At 40.1% G+C, this 19,095-nt stretch overlaps 1 protein-coding gene across 3 annotated transcripts in view; it reads left to right on the top strand.

Moving 5' to 3' along the window:
- Positions 1 to 19,095, top strand: part of GALNT2 (polypeptide N-acetylgalactosaminyltransferase 2) — a 155,395-nt gene that overhangs the window by 27,620 nt on the left and 108,680 nt on the right. The window contains exon 1 of one of the 3 annotated variants that reach the window (XM_050949102.1): positions 18,709 to 18,774. The exons of the other annotated variants lie outside the window; for them this stretch is intronic. The gene's annotated coding sequence lies outside the window, so the exon portion shown is untranslated. Of the gene's footprint in view, positions 1 to 18,708; positions 18,775 to 19,095 lie in introns of those variants that run through there. 3 annotated transcript variants of the gene reach the window in all.

A 19,095-nucleotide genomic window follows, 5' to 3' on the forward strand; every position in this document is an offset into this window, starting at 1 on the left:
GAGAAGAAAGATCTAAGCTGACTTCTCCTGCTTCCCCTTCAAACCTGCCCTGCCCCCTCCCAAATAAAGTTAGTTAAATTTAATTACTGTGGCGCTACCCAACTCTCAAAATCCTGACAAAAACATTGTGCCTTTCTCCTTCCCTCCCCAATTACGCAAATCTGTTGTCATTCTGGATATCTTCTTTTCTTGTTTGTATTATTGATCACTATAAATCAATTATTCATTTAAGTACCCTGAAATAAATGCCAAATTTAAAATGAAAGTGATCTGAAGTGCAGTTACACTTCACACAACTGCATGTAGGTGTTTTTCTGCATAGAGCTGAAATATATAGCAGCAAAAAAAGCAACAGTTCATTTGTTAGTATGTTTCAGGAATTTATACATTCACTTTATTATGTGAAGTCACCCCCTGAGGAAACTGCATTAGATTTGTTTGGGTTTGATGGCATCCTAAATTGAAATGTATGTAGCAATATTCTGCAGTGTCATAGCTGAAAGCTTCGTGATATGCATTTGTCCAAGCCAAATTTGTATTAAAAAATGCACCCCATACTGTCTGGTGTTTTTAAGGAGGAAAATTGTTTTGGATATAGATGACAGCTGATTTCCAGCAATTGGACAGTGACGCTCATGAAATCTCTCAGAGGTATGCGCTGATAGTAGGGGATAAAAGTTGATGTTAATTCTCTTAAACACATTTCAAGTCTGTACTGTTCTATTTGCTAATGTGGTATAATGGCTTGTGCTCACATGAATTATCTGAGATAGATATAAACTGGTCAAAACATATTTTTAGTTCTCCTAAACCTACAGAATACCACAACCCCCTGAGAAACAAATGTCTGTGAAGAGGATTGTAGTAATAAGTCCGCTTTTTGGAAGCGCAAACTACTTGAGTATCCTTGTTTGAGCTGATGCCTATATAATCTTTCAGTGAGTAATCAAGTGTAATCATATAAGTTGCAAATGCTGCCCTGCTTACTCCTGCTGTGCAGCATTGTGTTATGCAGTTTGGTTGAATACGTTAGTGTTGTATGATGTTGGCCAGCAAATGGCCTTTGCTGGCATGGAGTCCAAAATTTTGGTACCAGTCTTTGAAAGTTGCTTTTTATATCTCTTTTTGGAAATTGAAAGTACCGTATATATTTGATCATAAGCCGGTTCATTTATAAGCAGACCACCCCTTCCCGCCCAAGATGGATAAGTAAAAATGGAAAAAATTGATAACGTGTTCATAAGCCAACCCTATAATTCAGGGGTCAGCAAACGTTGGCTCCCAGGACATCAGGATAAGATGCTGGTGGGCCAAGATGGTTTGTTTACCTTGAGAGTCCGCAGGCACGGAGGTAAACCTAAGTAAACAAAGTGTCCCGGCACACTAGCTGCTTACCCTGACTGGCCGGGACAGCAACTAGTGGGGAAATTTTTTTGAGGGGAGAAACGGGGGGTCAGGGGAGTAACCCCTGTGACCACCCCCAACATGACCCCACCCCTAGCCTGGGACCCCCACACTCTCCCCAGCCCATCCCTTACCACCTTATCTGGGGAGAGCTGGCGGGGGATGTCTCTGGCTTGGCTGGAGCTGCTCCAGCTGGCTGGGCAACCTGGCTGCAGCTGCTTCGGAGGCTAGAGGGAAAGCAGCGTAGCCTGAAGTGGAGAGACTCTGGCCCCGCCTCTTCCCATCTGGCTTTGCTGGCTGTGCTGCTTCTCCTTGCTCCCTCTGTTGGGGGGGTAAAGGGGGCTGTGTCCCACCCCTCCTTCTGCTATACTCATTCATAAGCTGACCCCCTTCTCTGGTGCTTCCCTTTTTTACTAAAAAAAAATTGACTTATGAACGAGTATATATGGTAAATAATAATGAAGTGTTATTTACTCCTCTTCATAGTACAACCGGGGGCAACCAAATTAAATTAATAGGCAGCAGGTTTAAAACTAACAGAAGGAAGTATTTCTTCACACAACACACAATCAACCTGTGGAACTCTTTGCCAGAGGATGTTGTGAAGGTCCAAACTATAACAGGATTCAAAAAAGAACTAGATAAATTCATGGAGGATAGGTCTATCACTGGCTATTAGCCAGGATGGGCAGGGATGGTATCCCTAACCTCTATTTGCCAGAAGCTGGGAATGGGTGACAGTGGATGATTACCTGTTCTGTTCTTTCCCTCTGGAGCACCTGTCACTGGCCACTGTCAGAAGACAGATACTGGGCTAGATGAATACCTTTGGTCTGACCCAGTATGGTCGTTCTTATGTTCTTATCTTGCTGCAAGCAGAATTTTTTAAATATTCCTTAATGATATGCAACATTTTTCTTCAGCCTTATGTCCTAACAATATATTAGATGTGATTTTATTATTTACCATAATTTATGCCCTGTTTGTGCAACTTCAGGACTGCAGTTTTTAGCTGCTGGGTTGTTCGTTCTTTCTTAACAGATAAGGAGCAGAGCCAGTCGTGTCACACAATTTTTTTGCACTGCCTTCTGCTCAGAATTGCTATGACGCTTGAACTTTGGTCTCTTTCTACATTTGAAGAAATGAAGTACAGCAGGAGCTCTTCCTATGCTTTTCCTCTCTTCGTAAACCTATATCTTCCCCAGCAAGGCTTGAAAATTATATCTGCCAACTATTACATGAAGGGTTAGGCCTGCTAGTCAGTGGAAAACCCCTGTGCTTCCATGGCCTCTGCAGTTTAAAGGAACGAAATAGTTTGGGCACTGTACCGATTTGTGTTTAACTGACATTACAATCAACTTAATTTTGTTTATAGAGTGCAATTTATGACCCTTCTCACATTTCTCTCTAACAAGTTTCACTTCTCATTTATTTCCTAGAATAGGTCTCTTCCTGACTTCTGTGTCCTTTCTTCCCCCTTTTTTCCCCATTTTCCTCCCCATATCCTTTTCGGGTTTTCCCCCTACATTGTGTGGGCTACTTCTATGGTTATATTTTTAAACTCTCTGATCCCTACTCACTGTTTATAAAGATGTGCATACCTTACTTCTGGAGCTTACCCTATCGATCTCTTCCACTGTACACAGCCCTTCACCTCATATCTATCCCAAATGCATCATACATACAGCTTGAAATTTTTTAACACACAGTAACTTTAAAAACTAGACTAAAGTGAGAGGCCCTATTGTGCAGTGGCAATACTCCTAGTAAGACATCAAGCTCTACCTCTGCCCTCTCCTGCTTGGAAAGGGAAAAGAGGTAGAATTCCAATTTGGGAGCTGCTGTTCCTGTATCCTGTCCTGCTGAGTTCTATCCCTTCGAGCCTCCAGTAATAGGGAAAGGGATCTGATAAAACTTGAATCACCCTGACTTCCTGTGGCTGCTGGAAGGGAGAAGGTGCATGCATGTTCTTGTTCTTCTTCCTATTCCAGAACCTCCTGATTGTTGCAAAGATGATGGGACAAGGGTCTGTCTGGTTTTTTTTTTCCCCCTTTCTAGTGAATAGCTATGGTGTTTTCCACTTTTCCAAGTTGTTCCAAGGTAAGTGACCTGATTCTTGACTGCTTCACTTGTTACCCTCAGGGTTCCCAATAGTATAACAGAATATTGAAAAGACTAGTCAATTTTCACTTTTTGTTAAGTTTGGGAAAGCTTGGCATATTAGGAGCAGCAACAGAAGTTCTGGGAGTTGTCTGCAGATTTAGAAAAGCATCACTGTTAACAGTTTGCACTCTTTTTTTGCTTCTGTAATATTGTCTTCTCTTCTATACCAGTCTAGATACTCAGTTACAGTTCCTCCTTGCCAATGGAATGCAGTCTTTTGATTAATAGATTTGTAGATTCTAGGACTGGAAGGGACCTCGAGAGGTCATCGAGTCCAGTCTCCTGCCCTCATGGCAGGACCAAATACTGTCTAGACCATCCCTAATAGACATTTATCTAACCTACTCTTAAATATCTCCAGAGATGGAGATTCCGCAACCTCCCTAGGCAATTTATTTCAGTGTTTAACCGCCCTCAGTCAGGAACTTTTTTCCTAATGTCCAACCTAAACCTCTCTTACTCCAGTTTAAGCCCATTGCTTCTTGCTCTATCCTTAGAGGCTAAGGTGAACAAGTTTTCTCCCTCCTCCTTATGACACCCTTTTAGATACCTGAAAATTGCTATCATGTCCCCTCTGTCTTCTCTTTTTCACACTAAACAAACCCAGTTCTTTCAGCCTTCCTTCATAGGTCACGTTCTTAAGACCTTTAATCATTCTTGTTGCTCTTCTCTGGACCCTCTCCAATTTCTCCACATCTTTCTTGAAATGCAGTGCCCAGAACTGGACACAATACTCCAGTTGAGGCCTAACCTGCGCAGAGTAGAGCGGAAAAATGATTTCTCGTGTCTTGCTCACCCAACACACCTGTTAATGCATCCCAGAATCATGTTTGCTTGTTTTGCAACAGCATCACACTGTTGACTCATATTTAGCTTGTGGTACACTATAACCCCTAGATCACTTTCTGCAGTACTTCTTCCTAGACCATCTCTTCCCATTCTGTATGTGTGAAATTGATTGTTCCTTCCAAAGTGGAGCACTTTGCATTTGTCTTTACTAACTTCATCTTGTTTACCTGAGACCATTTCTCCAATTTGTCCAGATCATTTTGAATTTTGACCCTATTCTCCAAAGCAGTTGCAGTCCCTCCCAGTTTGGTATCATCTGCAAAGGCGGCACACGAGCTGATTTTCAGTGGCACTCGCACTGCCTGGGTCCTGACCACCAGTCCGGGGGGCTCTGCATTTTAATTTAATTGAAGCTTCTTAAACATTTTAAAAACCTTATTTACTTTTACATACAACAATAGTTTAGTTATATATTTTAGACGTATAGAAAGAGACCTTCTAAAAACATTGAAATGTATTACTGGCACTCAAAACCTTAAATTAGAGTGAATAAATGAAGACTCGGCACACCACTTCTGAAAGGTTGCTGACCCCTCGTCTAGGTATACCACGTCTACCACTTCTCCCTAATCTGCAAGACTTGTTACCCTGTCAAAGAAAGCTATCAGATTCGTTTGACATGATTTGTTCTTTACAAATCCATGCTGGCTATTCCCTATCACCGTACCACCTTCCAAGTGTTTGCAGATGATTTCCTTAATTACTTGCTCCATTATCTTCCCTGGTCTGTAGTTTCCTGGGTTGTTTTTATTCTTTGCTCTCCAGTGACGACAAAAGTGGCCACCCACACCCAAATGGGCGTTAAACAACCATCATGAGCCATTGACCAGCAGAGAGATAGGATTCCCTGGGGCACAGCCTGGAACTCTGGGACCGCTGTGCCTCTTTAATTCTCCAACCTGGACTCTCTCACAATGCTTGGGTAGTGACAAGCAGAAAACCCCTCCAGGCACTATCATGCAGCCACTAGCATGCAGAGAGACACCTCTCTAAGTTGCATGAATGTTCTCTAAGCCACTCCTGAACTATACAGCATGAGACACCAGCAAATCTCCCCAGCCTTGCACCCAGTAATGTACCACTTTACCCTGCTCAAGACCTTCTCTTAAACAATGTGAGCTCATTAAGTAGTTTGCCACTTCATCAAAGGGTAGTGGACATGTACCAGCCTTTGTAATATGAGCAGATTCCCCAAGCATTTCAGACAAACCCACTGGTTAAGATAAAACATTAAAATAAGTTTTATTAGCTACAGAAAGATAGATTTTTTTTTTAAATGATGACAAGTGTTAGGCATATAGGACATAGATGGTTACAAAAGAAATAAAAGTAAAATTTGCAGTCTAAATTCTAAACTTTATCTGACTAAGCAAGATTTGAATCAAGTAATTTTTCTCGCCCTAATAGATGTTATAGGCAGCTCACAATTCTTAATAAACAGGCTGAATTTGGTCCCAGGCTAAGAAGGAATCTCCTCAGTTTAAAGTCTTTTGTCTTTCAGGTGGGGCATTAGTGCGGTGATTTTATACTATTTTATACTCTCGATTCATGTCCCATGGAAGATACTGGCCCAAACACTCCCACTTCATTTTAAGGCCCACCACTGGGACAACTAAGGGTTAGCAGGCAGTGGGGTGTTTTATGCTCTACTCACTCTCTGCTTACTCTGAAGAGAGAGTCCGCTTACTCTGAAGAGAGAGTCCGATACACATGTCTAAACACACTTAAAATGCCTTCACTAAACAGTGCTACTCTTCCAGAGAAGTAGATGGGGTCATGGAATGGGCCACCCAAATATCTCAGGCGAAGCTGTTTCAGTATAGAAAAGAACTACCCACTGACCTCCGAGCCCTAGTTGTCACTCACCACCCCACACAGGAATCTACTCAGGGTATCCTCAAACAATTACAACCCATATTTGTTGGGGACCACATCGTGAAATAAATTTTTCCCACACCCCCTCTTCTGGCCTTCAGACAACCCCCAACCAGGCTCATCATCAGAAGAAAGCTCCCCACAGAACAGGAGACACCACCTAAAACGGTACCAGACTCTTAGAACAGATGCAAAATCTGCAGACGTACCTCTGTGCTACGTTGATTGTATCTTCCGCAACACACTTTTCAAAATTCATAGGTCCTTCATGTGCTTATTACGACCTGTGGTATACCTCATTCACTGCATCGAGTACCCCAGCAACAACTATGTGGGTGAAACCAAAGAATCACTGGTCTCTCAAATGAACTCATAGAAAAATGATAAAAGACAAAATCACCATATCACCTGTGGATAAACACTTCACAAAGTGAGCACTCGATATCTGATCTTTTAGTTCTTCTCAGAGGAAACCTGTGTTAACACCTTCAAAAGGCAAGCCTGGAAACTTAAATTCATAACTCTGCTAGACATTAAAAAAGCATGGACTCGACAGGGGCTCTGGTTTTATGGCTCATGTCTGTTTATAATAAACTCCATTGCCTGCTAACCCATAATTGCCCACTTCTTTTTAAGTAATCTCCTATAACAAGGGTTCTCAACCTTTTTCTTTGAGGCCCCCCTCAACATGCTAGAAAAACTCCAAGGCCCAGTGTGGGAAGGGGAGGCCAGGCCAGGGTTTGGACTGTGGGGCATAGGCATAGTTTGACTTCTATTTTGGGGGAAGGGCCAACAGGGCTCGGGCCAGTGCTGCACAGCAGGGTCCAGTGAGGGACTAGTACCTCCAGCCCCTGACTCACCTCATCAGGCCACCCACCTGTCTGAGTGCCAGTCGTTACTCCCAGATGGCTCTGCTGGGCCTGGAGATGCCTGGGCAGCTCTGACTGGCTGGGTGAGCAGTGAAAGGCTGGGAGCTGAGGAGCAGATGGGGGAGATGCCACGGTTGCCCACTCTGACACCACTAGTGAGAGGTGCAGAGCCCCTCACTGCCTGGCTCTCTCTTCCTGTCTAAGATCTGGGCTGTGCTTGTGCTTATGGCTTGTGCCCTCTCAACTCTGCCCATGGGCTCAAGCTTTCTGCTCCTGGCTGCAGAAGGGTTGGGGGGGGGGGGGGTTGGGGTTTTATCCCCACACTGTCCCAGCTTCAGCCCCATGGTGATGCTGGGGCTCGGGGCACCGGGTTTCAGTGATGGGGCTCCATGGCCCCCTGAAAGGGCTTGCATACCCCCAGGGGGCCACAGACCGATGTTCTACAACATGTATTACCACTTCTGCTTAATAATCTAGCCCGACTTGTATTTAGCTCAGGTACTGATTTCCTTCCCCAGACCTGAAGAACTCTGTGCAGCTTGAAAGCTTGTAATTTCCACCAACAGAAGCTGGTCCAATTTAAAAACAAAAAAAAAACAAAAAAAACCTCGCCTACCTTACCACTAACTGAAGTCACCTTTGCTGAAATCTGTATTCATGTAACCAGAACATGCCTTTTAAAGCCATAACATTTCCACGCATTAAAACACTTGAGTGAAAACAGTGATACTATACATGAGATTGAAGATGAATAAATAACGTAGACAACACAAAATATAGCCCCATGCCTTTCTATTAATATGAATGAGCCGGTATGAAAGTACTGACCAAGCGACTACATTGCAGGATTTTGTGTGAGTCTCTCTCTCTCTCTCTCTCTCTCTCTCATTGTGTGATTGTTAGTCTGCAATCTAGATTCTGCTGTCTAGAGAAACTTAATTCCATGGAATTAAATTTCTGTGTGCGGAATTCTCTTGCACATATACTTTGGTTCTTTGTGGAGTGTTGGGATTCAGAATAAGAATCCCTGATAGTAAGGGGAGGGATTTCCCATCTTCGTTACCAAAAGCTGAATCAGCAGCAGTTAGTAGTTGGGTTTTTTTTTTTTTTGGTACACATTGGCTACACGAAATTAAAATTAAATTAAACATTTAATACATTTCCGAATGACTCCATTTCAGATGAACAGACGTTCCCTTATTAACACATTCTTCTGATAAAAGTATGTTTGCAATAGAGTGGCTTGTTCTTTAGAAACCACGAGACAGATTATTAACTGAAAATTGGCCAATGGTCTCAGGCTACCTCCCCAGTACTGAGATCTATTTCTATCTTTAGATGTGCATCAAACATCGTTGTGTATCCATGTACATTTTAAAAAAAAAATCCACAACTGTGTGCATATATTATGGCATTTGCCTTAATATTCCTCTTCTTGCACTGAAGTGATATATGCTGTTTATTTGAGATTTGGTGGTATTTTTCTTTAATCAAATCTGTGCCCTGTGAGATGCATGGACTGGCTGGCACTAATGGCATCTCATGTATTTATCATTATATCTAGAACTCTTTGTTTTGAAACAAAAATGTATGTAGTTGTGGTACATATTTGACTTTGGCAGGCTAAATGTGAGCCTTAGTGGAAATTTGTATTCTTCATTGTTGATTTGTGATGTACTTTAAAGTTTCTTTATACATTTTGAAGACATGGAAGATTGGAGGTTTGGTGTTAGAATAGTTATTGCAATTACATAAGTAACAATTTTCTCAGCACTCATTTGTGGTAGGAGGTCATGCTGATTGATAATGAAACACTTCCCTGTCCCTGTCTTCAACTGATGGCTGGGAAAGATGCAGAGCCTGTTGTTCTGTTATGTCATGTTCCTACTCCATTCTGAACTTTTAGGAGTCCTCTGGCAAAAACAGGGAAGCCTAGGTGCTCCTGACACTTAGAAGGTTAAAAATCTGGAAGAATATTTTGGTTTTTAGATTACATTAATTTAAGTGTAATAGTATTGGTAACTTTGTTTTATAAAAAGATAAATCCTTATTTAAAAGTTGACAAAAGCCCATGGGAGAGGAGAAAGATGTAATAGTCCTAAGAAGCTGTCTGTTGCTAAGCATGAAAGATGAACTTTTTTGCATTTTAGCACAGTTTTCAAAAATACCAAAAATAAATACTGCGCACTTTGAAGTGCACAGTATACATCTGTAAAGGAGCAGTAAAAGATACCCACAACTTGTTTCCTTTCTATCTTCAGAAATAGCAAAATGACTTATTGGTTTTTTTATAGTGCACTGGAAAATGCTAGCCAATTAACCAAGTTTTTTTTTTAATTTTTTAAAAAATAAAGTGGTTTTGGCAAGTAATACTTGAATAACATTCCAACAATTTAGATCCAAAATTAGACCTACCAATTGTAAAACTGTTATCTAGTGGAATTTATTTAGACTACCTTTTTATGAAATTGTGAGGCTTTTAGACAACCCCCTGCACCTTTTGAGGAACTATGTCCCTTTTCAGTTTTTTCTCCTTCCTTCCTTTTCTCAGATAACAAGTTTTGCTCTATCTATGGGTACGCACAATGCATTTTGTCTGTAGTCATTTATTTCCAGGTTTGTTTAACAGATGGAGGTTAGTTGAGCCAGGAGTGAGTCATAGTAAGAGAAATATGAGAAATGGATAAAGTAGGAGTCCATGTGGAGGAGCAGGAGAAAACCAACCTTAATTTGCTTGTATTATAGTAAAATTTGGCAGTTTGATCATTCTAAACTCTTCACTCTTTTTTTGGGAAATGTCTGATTGTATGCAGTGTTGCTGTTGCCATGTTGGTACCAGGATATTAGAGAGAGACTGAGAACTGACTAACATGCATATGTAGCACTTCTCTTAGTGAGACGAGGCGGGTAAGGAAATATCTTTTATTGGACCAACTTTTTTGTTGGTGAGAGAGGCAAGTTTTCAAGCTCTCACAGCTGTTCTTCAGGTATGGGAAAGGTATTCAGTGTCACAGCCAAATACAAGATTAAGCAGGTAGTTTAGCATAAATAGCACATATTCTAAGGGGCCATTTGTCATAAACAGATAGCTAAGGGTTAATGTCTCTTTCACCTATAAAAGGGTTAACAAACAGTAACCTGAAACACCTGACCAGAGGACCAATCAGGAAACAAGAATTTTTAAAATCTGGGTGGAGGGAAGTTTTGGGTGTGAGTCCTTTGTTCTTGGTCTGTTCCTTTTCTCGTCTCTGAGAGTGATCTTTCTATCTCCTGGCTTTCTAATCTTCTGTTTCCAAGTTGTAAGTACAAGGATAGTAAGACAATAGGTTTATATTGTTTTCTTTTGTATTTACATGTGTGTAGTTGCTGGAATGTTTTTAAATTGTATTCTTTTTGGGTAAGGCTGTTTATTCATTTTTTTCCTTTAAGCAATTGACCCTGTATATTGTCACCTTAATACAGAGACTATTTTTAATGTCTTTTTTTCTTTCTTTTTATATAAAGCTTTCTTTTTAAGACCTGTTGGAGTTTTTCCTTTAGTGGGGACTCCAGGGAATTGAGTATGCAGCTCACCAGGGAATTGGTGGGAGGAAGAAGTCAGGGGGAAAATCTCTGTGTTAGATTTACTAAGCCTGACTGTGCATACCCTCTGGGTGAGGAGGAAGAGAGATTAGATCTCTTGGTACTTGTGTTTCCAGGACTGGAAGCAGGGAATCTCTTAGGGTCGTCCAGGGAGGGGAGCCTGGGAGGAAGTAACAAGGAAACAAGGGGAGGGGGTTATTTCCCTTTGTTGTAAGACTCAAGGCATCTGAGTCTGGGGGTCCCCAGGGAAGGTTTTGGGGAGACCACAGTGAGCTAGGCACTGTATAATTCCTAGCTGGTGGCAGCGATACCAGGTCCAAGCTGGTAACTAAGCTTGGAGGTTTTCATGCTAACACCCATATTTTGGACGCTAAGGTCCAGATCTGGGAAGAAATGTTATGACACCATTCAAGGTGAAGCAGCCTCTTAATACTCTGTTAACAGCCTGTGTAGTGAATGTCTGGTTTCACCCACCGCAAAACCAATGATATACCTGAGTTACATCAATGATATTTTCATTCTCTGGACAGACAGCTTAAACTCCCTCATAGATCCACCACAACTTCAACATCCACTACTCATCCATTAAACACTCTCTGGAACACTCCCACTTTAGCATTAACTTCATGGAGACCACAATCCGCTTCAGAAACTATATATAAGAAACCATGGATTGCCACATATACTTCATAGATCCAGTAATCACTGCATACACATCAATACATCTGTTTATCTGTAGCCAGGCACTTAGATACCACAGAATATGCACCGAGTAGAAAGTCTGGGATATACTGCTCAACATACTCAAAACCACCTTCACCAAACAAGAACGCTTCTCCAGAGAAATAAATTGCATCATGGAATGGGCCACCCAAATGCCCCGAGAGAACCTGCTTCAGTACAGAAATTAAACCCTCTCTGATTACACACCCCTACTTGTCACCTACCACCCTATGCTGGAACCCATATGGGGTATCAAACATCTAGAACCCATACTTGATGGGGACCCCAGACAGAAAAATCTTTCCTGAAACACCCTCCTGCACAAACTTTTGGCCTTCGAACAATCTCCCAACCTCTCCACATTCATCAGAAGCAAGCTCCCCACAACCCAGGACACACAAACTCAAAGCAGTATCAGACCCTCTCAAAACAACAGATGCAAAACCTGCAGGCACATCTCCACTCCTACAATGATCAATACCCTCTACAACACACCTTTCAAGATCCATGGGTCCTGCACATGCCTATCACAATGTGTGATGTACCTCATGTAGTGCACTACATGCCTCAATAACAACTGTGTGGATAAAACCGATCACTATGCTCTCGAATGAACTCACACAGAAAAATGATAAGACAAAAACACCTTACGATCTGTGGGTGAAATATGTTTCACAAAGTGATCATTCTATATCTGACCCCTCAGTCCTCATCAAATGAAAGCTGCACAACACTTTCAAAACATAAGCCCGAGAATTTAAATTCATAACTTTTCCTGACCCTAAAAATCATGATCTTAATAAAGACACTGGATTTATGGCTTATTACAATAGTCTGTAAACCACTATCCCTTCTTTTTGTCCTATGCCTATAGGCTAACTGGCCACTTCACCTTGAAGAGTTCCTTAGAATATGAGCTGTTTGTTCAATCTTGTGTTTAGCTATGACGCACACTCAGTACCTTTCCCAGACCTGAAGAAGAGCTCTGTGTAGCTCGAAAGCTTGTCTCTGTCAACAACAGAAGTTGGTCCAATAAAAGATGTTACCTCATTTACCTTGTGTCTCTTATATCTTGGTACCTACATGGCTGCAGCATCACTGCGTGCAACTTCTCTTAGTATGAGAGAAGCAATGGCTGCCAGGTCAACTGTTTGATCTTTAACTTGTTGCTCTTCCTATAAGGAATATGCTTGACTGCGTTCTGTTGTGGTTGTCACAAAATAGGCTGTTCTCCAATGCTCCTGTAGTCTGTTCATCTAATTGTTTTGTGTTGGCAAGGGACTTTGTATTCAGCCAGCACGCCTCTTGGCTTCCTGTTGAAATTCCAAGGATGATAAAGAAAGGAAAGCATAATCACGTAACACTTTGATACTAGTGTAATGTAGGACTTCAGTGATCGTTAAGAACATTCATTTCTTGAAGCCTTTCTGACAAGGAACTTATAAAGGAAACTCTTTTTTTGTTCTTTTAGTCAGATAAAAGTAGTCATCGTTCAGCCCACACCTTGAATGCCATATGCAATTCTGGTTGCCCCATCTCAAAAAAGATATTGGAATTGGGGAAGGTACAGAGAAATGCATTAAAAATTAGCTTCCATATGAGGAAAGATTTAAAAGGAGTGGGATTTCTCATCTTGAAAAAGAGACGACTGAGGCGTGATATGAGAGAGGTCTATAAAATCACGAATGGTGTGGAGAAAGTAAAAGAGTGTTTTTTGTTTATCCTTTCTCATAACACAAGAACCAAGGTGACCCAATTAAATGAATAGGCAGCAAGTTTTAACATAAGGAAGTACTCTTCACACAGTGCAGAGTCAGCCTGTGAAACTCATTGCCAGGGGATGTTGCAAGGGCCAAAAGTATAACTGGATTCAAAAAAGAATTAGATAAGTTCATGGTGGATTAGTCTATTGATGGCAATTAGCCAAGATGGTCAGTGACACAATCCCTCTAACTGCCAGAAGCTGGGAGTGGGTGACAATGGATCACTCAAAAATTTCCCTGTTTTGTTCATTTCCTCTGAAGAATCTGGCATTGGCCACTGTCAGAAGACAGGGTAGGGGATTAGATGGTTTGACCGATATGGCTGCTCTTACATTCTTAATATATTTTGGAATTAGTGATTATTAAAGTTTTTCATAAGAAAGCAAAGCCTGATGGAAACAAACCAGTTACCCCATTTCTGAACACTTAGGCTTGATCTACACTAGCAGTTTAAGGTGGTAGACTGTTACTTTTCTGCACCAACTACCATGAGATGTGTATATTTTCCCCTCCCCTGCTTCATAGTTTTCCAGAACTGTAGTGCTTGCCTTGTCTGTCTATTGCTGGTCTAGGGATTGCTGTACTGCACTGCTTTGAGGGAATAAACTAACCTTTGAAAGACTGCTAAAGTCTGTTTCTAGTTTAGCATTTCGAGAGCCTTGATGTCCTGGATTATCAGTCATTTCCATGATTTCAGTTCCCCTCCCCTATATTATCCCATTGCACCTCTAAAAGAGTAGTGATTCTGTAAAGGGACAATCTGCTTTCTGTTAACTGGAATTTTTTAAAATATAATTTAGTACTATATCCTGTCTAACTGTATGAATATTGATAAATATTCATTTATTTGCTTCCTCTTTTTAATTTGCGCTGAAGCAGAGCTTTAAATGTCTTCCCTCCCCCCATGGTGATCTCTTCCTTATGGGTTTGCCAGCTACCAGATGTTTACACATGTATTATCCAAGTTCTCTTTGTAAGTCAGATCACTCTTCTTTCACACAACCTTCATGGGTATCTGAGGAAGCTCTGGTTCTGTTGCAGTTATAATTAGAAGGGAGCCCCAACAATCTCTTGTATTGTTCTCTAATCTCCCTAATGTTCCTTCTTTGTATCAACATGGTGGCAGGAATGTCCTAGAAGATGATTCCTATGACCTGGATAGCTGATTTTTCTTGTCTCTAGAATGTTTCAGGACAGCTTCCTTCTGCTGTGAAATGCATTTTCATATCTTTTGGTCCTGCTGGTGCTGCTTCTAACAGGGTTCTGTGCACCTCAACGATCATTTCAGTTTCAGAAAGGATCTCCTTGATAGCAGATCTGATGGGTTAGAAGGTGTTTTCTTTCCAGCCCTGCTCACTGTTTATTTTCCCATTGTGCTGGGGGGAAACTTCCTCAAATTTTCAAAACAAGAAAAAGTTAAATTTAGTCCTCAGGTGTTGCTTTGTGAGTATGGGAGATCATGTACTGCTTTTTTCAGGGGAAGAGGGAGAGGATGTGAAGTGATTGCCTAAGTACAGGAGTTTTTGTCTGACCACATTTTAATTGTTCATTTCTTTTTAACCATTCTATAAGGAAAAACTCTGAGATAGAGTAAAAAAATTATTATTAATCCATGGGCCTGGTAGTGTGCAGGAAGTTGTGAAAAATCCATTTATATCAAGGAAACTTGGATAAGCAGAATATTAATTAAGAGTAGAAAAAATCATGGGTTTTTTTGTTTTTTTTGTAAGAGACTTGAAAGAGTCACACATGAGAAGATTTTGATGTAAATACATAAAACGCTAAGAGAACACTCCAGAAGTACAAGGTGCTCCTTGCTATATTCATAAGGCTTAAGAAATGGGGTTTACCAGTGAGCCATATCTGAATTCTTAATCTGCTAAAGAAACCTCCTAGAATTGTTATAAAACTTGTTATCCTAGGCACAAATATCTACTCTGGTCTTCACCATGATGACAAAACTGTTTTAGCTACCCATATCTAACAAATGAACCAGTAACATTTTGTACGTTGCCTCATACATACTACAGCAAAAATTGAGTAAAGTCACAATCTGAATTTTGCCCCTTGTGAGTGTACGTTGATGAATTATTTATTAACATGATCACATGCTACTCTTGGCTAAACTCCTGGTTTGCTACAGACTGCTTGATCAAACTGAGGAGTAAGTTCCAACAAATGGAAACCAACATCTCTCCTCTAGAAGAAGACGTGAACTCTGTAGCTTGATGGCTTGTCTCTTTCACCAGCAGAAGTAGGTACAGTAAGATATCTCGCCCTCCTTGTCTCCTCTCATATCCTGGGACCAACTAGCTAAAGCAACACTGCAAAAATCACTCACTCCTGTTGTATGTTCTCTTAATGTTAACCAAATGGTTAGATGAAAGTATACGTTTTGGGATAGTTTGGTAGTGCTTAGGACAACTCTTCTACATTGTCCCCATTAGAAATGGCCCCATGCTGATTGTTCAGTACCTCCACTAGAGTATGAGAGTGCCCCATGTTAATCAAGATTACTTGTACAGGAGTAATCTAAACAATATTGTTGACTGATTAAGTTTACATACTTTAACTAAAAATGTTAGCTCATAAAAGAAGCTAGAGTCCAACCAACGTTGTATAATCTACTTGTTGGATGTTGCTGAACACTTGAGCTGCATGTATTGTCAAGGCAAAAACTGTGATGAACACGGTTTTTAACTGAACATGGTCTATGCACAGTTTAGTTGCAAGTGTGAATGAGCATCAAAAGTTCAGCTGCACCAGATGCTGATGCTACTTGCTGACAACAGGTAGTGTCTGTAAAGTTGACAATCCGAAAAATTAATAGAGAAAGTCAAAGGGAAGTGGGAGCAAATTTGCAGAAATGCCATAAAGATTTAGTGTCAGGACATGCAAAAAAGACTGTGTGGAGTGCTGTCTTCTTCTGCCACTTATTTGAGCATCAGAGCATACCTTATTTGCTTTCAGGATCACTGTGCCAGGCTTAGCCTGGCTAATATTCCGTATGCACTACAAAAAGGATTATAGCAGGAAATGTGCATGAAGTGGAGAGGAGAATGCTTAATTTATAACTAGAATGGCTTCACCCTCCAGTGTCAATGGTGGAAAAAATTGGTTATTCGTTATTCCTGATGCTGGGGGGTTAGCTCCTTGTGTGAGACACGAGCTGCTCCAAGACTACGGAGATAGAGTATCCATGAGAGCCAGCTTTCAATCTGTTCTAGAGACTGCCTTTCAAAACATGAGACTTTGGATAGCTTCAGACTAGCTTTTTTTTTTTTTTTTTTTTTTTCCCCCTTTCCTTTTTGTAGATGTCTCATTCAGCCCCAGATGAGGAAGACTGGGTGGAAGGTAGTTGCTAAAGGGTATGCACTTTTATTTTGGCATAGTGATGGGGAAGTGTATAGAGCAAGGCAGTGGTGCAGAGGGAAACAAGGGAGGGATGAAGGGGTGGATTTAAAAAAAAACACAAAACTCTGGAACCTCCAGAATAAATGCATAACATCTCCAGGCACTACTTGTATATTTTATCCTGCCCCCTGTCTTTTCTGCAGCTTCTCTATTTAGATTGTAAGCTGTTCAAGTCAGGGACTTATCTTGGATCTATCATACTTTAAATGATATATAAATGATTAGGTTAAAAATGCAACAGCCTCAAATGGATAAATTAAAAAAAAATGCTATTACCAAAAATAGTCAGTTTGACTGATGTGTTTTTTCTTGCAGTCTTAGAGGGAGTTTGTTTGTTTGTTTGAGTTAATAAAAGGAATATCCTACGCAACCCTGCAATATCAGCACATTCCCTCTGGTTCAGGGAACCAAGAATATTCCGTGCTAAGAAACAAGAACAATGTCCTATCTGCAGCGATTTACCCAGGGTGAATAAAAATCAATATTTCTGGGAGGAGTGTGTGTGTTTTTTTTTTTAAATATATGGATTTTTAAAATTTTTCTTTTTTAAAGTGAAATCTGAATTTATTACAAAATCTGCTAAAGCCTAAATTTGTTATCCCTCAAAACATTTAAATATAGAATACTTCTGCTGTATCCATGTGCCTCTATCAAAAACTTTGAGTTAAAGGCTGTTTTTCCTGCATGAAGACAGAATTGGGGGGGGCGAGGGGAATCTAACTGAGATCAAGCATTATAAATATGGCACAATAGGCCACACGTTGTATTAAGGGCTTTATCCTGGTTATAAACTTATTTTTGCACTATTTGTATGGACTGCTTGCCCTGTCTTACTATGCTAGTGAATGATAACTTACATTATTGTCAGAAATGTGGTTTTTATGGTGGATTATTTATGAATTTCAAAATGTTAGTGTTCAAAATAGAATTGGCAGTTTGTTGTGGGAGTATTTATCAATTACATTTTTATCAGTACTGCTGGATTTATGATTTTTTTTTATTGCTCAATATAATCAATATAAGATTGATACTTTTAAAACCGGATGTTACCGGTTTTAAAAGTAAAGTTTTATTAGGCATTTCAGAATGTTAACATTTAAAAATGTTTTTTCCAAATGCTAGAGATAAGGATTTAAATAGATTTAGATTATCCTATGATATATTAATTTCCCCTATGAACCTGGGTTTAGAATAAATTATATCATTTGAACAGTAACACAGATAGCTGCAGTAGGCAGAATCTTTCATTTACAATCTTTTTTTAAAGCAGTGCACTCTATATTCTTAATGAGAGAGTGACTCTTAGCTTTTTAGTTTCAGGGTCCAGCTTAGACATAAGGGTTTCTGCATGTCCATCTGCAATGTGAATAACTTCAGAGTCATCTGCTGGTACTACCAGCAGTGCTGCAACTTAACTTATGTCAAATAGTAAATTACCTGTATATCAAAAAAGACTTTTTTCATTGTCCAGTAAAAGCATGCATGATTTTGTAGCCAAGAACAGCAAATTCCAGCAAGACTCTATAGATGGGGAAAAATAGTTTGGTTCGTTTATGTGACAAATTCTCCCTTTTGTCTTGTTCAGAACAAATATTTAATTGACGCATTTCAGTCATTACAACCCGGCTGAGCAGACATTTCTGGAATATTGCTGAATAGAGTGTATAAAAAGGAAATTGAACAATGTGCAGAAAAATTGATGGGAAACTCGTTAGTCTGAGTCTTGATGAGTGGAACAACGTACACAATTATCCAGTAATATGTATTTGTATGACAACAGAAGATGGTGTTGTCTATATTTTACAGAAACAATTGACACATCAGGAAATGCCCATGAAGCAGAATATTAAGAGACGTAGCAGTAAATGCTATAACAAACTGATCAAAAATTCAAGTGTCAGGTGCATTGCTTTGTCACAAACAATGCTGCAAATGTAGCAAAGAGGAGACGAAATCTAGAGGAAGATAATGAATGGAACCTGAAACTTATAATGTAGGGATAGTGCTCATCTGATGCATCTTGTATTTAATTTTTTTCCTACAACTGCAGGAATAAAAGAAATTGTTGAAACTGCAAAATAGTTATGTAACAACCCTTTGCTTCATCTTCACTGAGAGCAGCATGATCCAAGGTAATTTTCCACCATGATGTACAGTGGAATTCAGTGGTTGACAGTTTTGAGCTATTTATTAAGAACTGACCTGTTCTGATGACAATTCATGAAGAAAATTGTGACAAAATAGATGGAATGATCACAACCAAAGTAGTCAACATTGGACTGAAGAGAAATGTTGACGGTATGGTGAATATACTGAAATGTGTTTCCATAGCCTTGGACAAACTGTAGAAAGATTGCTAATGCTGTTGAAATTTGGAAAGAACTTTGAGATATTGAAGAAAGAAATACCCAACAACAAAGTTAAATTGTAGGTAGTAAGGAAGTGGATGGATC

The sequence above is a fragment of the Gopherus flavomarginatus genome, chromosome 4 (assembly GCF_025201925.1).
Source record: "Gopherus flavomarginatus isolate rGopFla2 chromosome 4, rGopFla2.mat.asm, whole genome shotgun sequence".
Classification (NCBI taxonomy): Eukaryota; Metazoa; Chordata; order Testudines; family Testudinidae; genus Gopherus; species Gopherus flavomarginatus.